We start from the raw sequence: 3115 nt of genomic DNA, 5'->3' as shown, positions 1-3115 counted from the left end.
CATAGGCCGTATGTTTTTCCAGTCAAAGTTCATCAGTTTTTCAGCATATAAATTAATTACATAAGAACTCCAGTGATATGTTAGGAGTTTATGGCTTCCATGATAAAATATTTTGAGCTGCTACCTGTTACCATCAAGGGTGGAAGAAGTCATTATTACCAGAAGAATATTTGTAATTTAAACACTTTTATGGAAAATGTGCGCATTGTCCATGCTACTAATGCCAGCCTAGAAGCACTAAAACATGTAATTTACCCTGAAGTACATAAACTAATTAATTCCAGGGTCAAATTTGGGAGTAACAGGTCCCTCTTCATGCTTTATCCCCTCCTATAAGCTCACGTGCACTCTTTGTTACTGGAGTTGCAGGCTGCAGTGAAGCTTTCACTGTTAACACACCTGCTTAGAAATGTTCAAATCAGTCTAGCAATAAAAGCTTTGCATAGCCCCCACTATCTCAACTCCTTTTGTACTCATGCATTTTGCATTCCCTTAAGTCACCCCCGCCCCTAACAACCACATCCCGAGGTTGGTTTGCTTTGGATATATATTACATTCATCATATTTCAGAAGTGAAACTGCTTCTGAGGGTTTCACATCACTCTTACGTATTTATTTTGCTTAACAGATGACACCATATTTGACAGCAACTGGAATGAAAAAATATTGAAAAAATAATTGTTTTCTTCTCTCACCTTTGTTTTGAACTACTTCCATCCTGCCTGGAGGAGTCAGACTTGCAGCGCATTGGAGTGGATTATCTCCTCAGTCTGTGAGTTTTCTGATGAAGACTGGACATTCAAAACCTGAGTTGTGGCCGGAGATCTGAAGAGTCTGTCTCTTCACTGCTGAATAATTCTGCTGTCTGAACAATCAGAGTAGGGACTCTTTGCCACAGCCTCCTCCTACTGTTAGCAGCCCTGTGTTACCAGGATACATAGAGCTGAGTCAGAATGCTCAGCTTGGGGGGGGTTACTGCACTGACAAGCAAATACCTTTTTTTGTACTTAGTGTACTGCCCCCAATTAGAAATCAACTCCTAGCCTACTGGGAGGAACCAAGATTCAACACACGTTGCATTCATTTGCCATGTATCCTCTCCTTGCAGTAAGATTTTCTTCAAGGAATGCATTTTCATTTTTACTTAAGGTTTGACTTCATTTAATTTAAACACAGTCACAGTACAAAGCTATGTTTGTTCATTGTTTACATTATCATATTTTTAGAGAGAGAGAGAGAGAGAGAGAGAGAGAGAGATTAAACAGTCCAACAATCGTCTCTGTATCCATTGAGAGATCTCTTAAAGGAAAACTGCAAAGAAATTGTCAGACATTTTCCTCTGTGGAATCTTGTATTTTTTCACATAAGTAGGGTAACAAACTTAGCCAAACCTGAAAGCAGGTGCAGCTGTCATTCTTCCTGTGCAGTCTTTGTAATTAATATGTGTGTTTCTAATTTATATTGTGATCTTAGGATCAGACTGATTTTAGAATAACATAACTTTTCCTGATTAGCCACAGCACATTGTACAAAGTAAACCACATCAGCTTAGGAAAGTTATACATGGTGTTGCACATTTCTAAAATGGGACTTCACACTTGTGCACAAATCAGCAATACCCAAGTAGAGGAAAATGCTCTAAATCCATCAAACTAATACTTGTGCCCTTCTTGTAGCTGGCTGAATCTCTTAGAAAAAAGTTCATAACCCCTGATTCTGTTAAATTTCACTGCAGAAACAAAAACTAAATCTACTGAGAGCCTGTTTTTCATCTCTCAGACTTAAAGTAATTTAAGACAGCAACTGGGAAGTGTCATCGGTGAAGCAGCTATGTAAATTTCTCTCTCGAGTCATCCCTACTAACCAGATTCAAACAAACCTATAACAATATAGCCAGATTCGCCTGCATCCAACCATATAAATCACATCATTGCCTTGTCCTGAAACAACTACAATGGCTTGAATTCCCCCAGCTCCTGCTTCTCTCCCAGCTGGAGCTCACACACTCCCTACAACATAAACCCTTAGTCTGGCTGTCCCTCTCTTCCCTAGTATCCCCTTACATCCCAACTCGTTCACTTCGTAGCTCTGACCAGAACTTTCTAGACATCTATAAACCAAACAAAAATATTGGCAAACTCCTCTACAATGACTCAGTATCCCAAGCTTAAAATAGGCTTCCTCCTAACATCTGTAGCTTTAATAGTACCAGCCGCTTCAAAACTGAAGTCCAAAACTACTTCCGGAACTCAAGATCCTCCCCTTGTCATAATCCTCCTTAATTTCCATTTCCACTCCAATTTTCCTTCCGCCTCTCTTCTACTTTTCAGAATATGTTGGTCATATTCTCTCCAATATATCATATGCAAAACTCACTAGCTCATCCCTGAACATCAGAACATCGACCCTCTGTACATGGCAACTAAAAAAAAATATTTGAACATTTTATGTGCTTTGTTAGTTGCATATTTTATGTACTTTGTTTTTTTTACAATGCATGCCAATTTTGTATTCTTTGTTCATCTATTTTCCTAGTATGTATTTTCTCCTCGGGTCTCCACTGAAAATGAGCTATTCGGCTCAGTTGGACTAAACCGGTTACCAAATGTCAAATAAATAAATAATGAGAGTACCCCATTTTAGTAACTGTTATTTATTCTGTAATATAAAATTTCCCTGCACTATATTCAAAGGATCTACAATGCATTCATTGCTAAAAGTTTAACAAAAAATTGCTAAATAATGTTAAGTTGTACTGTTCCTCCACAAAACATTTTTATGTATAAAACTATAAACCAATACTGATCATTGCAAGCCTAATAGTAAAGGTTCTAAGCCACAATGCCATATTCAGACTGCTTGGTGTACAGTTATAAGCCACAATGCCGCATTCAGAGGATAGCATCCTGGTTCTGTTTTGGATAGCAAGATCCATGCACTCATGTAAGTGCTTATAGAGTGCATTTGTGTAGGATTCAGCAGTTGTAACTGTATTGTCCATCTGCATGGGTGTCATGAAGTTTGCCACTTCTGTCTTAAGAAGCATGAAGTTGGCTTTGGAGAATTTTTTTACCATGCTTTCCTTAATGGGGAGCGGGGGCGGGATGTGGATATC

General features: G+C 38.5%; 1 protein-coding gene across 1 annotated transcript in view; it reads right to left on the bottom strand.

Moving 5' to 3' along the window:
* DUSP14 (dual specificity phosphatase 14) overlaps positions 1–949 on the bottom strand; it is a 258654-nt gene extending 257705 nt beyond the window's left edge. Inside the window, exon 1 of the mRNA XM_044054581.1 lies at positions 696–949. The gene's annotated coding sequence lies outside the window, so the exon portion shown is untranslated. The remainder of the gene's footprint in view (positions 1–695) is intronic.
* Between the last annotated feature and the right edge of the window lie 2166 nt (positions 950–3115).

This window comes from Protopterus annectens, chromosome 13.part0 (assembly GCF_019279795.1).
Source record: "Protopterus annectens isolate FY-2018-M chromosome 13.part0, PAN1.0, whole genome shotgun sequence".
NCBI classification, from domain to species: domain Eukaryota; kingdom Metazoa; phylum Chordata; order Ceratodontiformes; family Protopteridae; genus Protopterus; species Protopterus annectens.
Note: the sequence above shows the minus strand (reverse complement) of the source record. Positions and strands in the feature narration are given on the sequence as shown.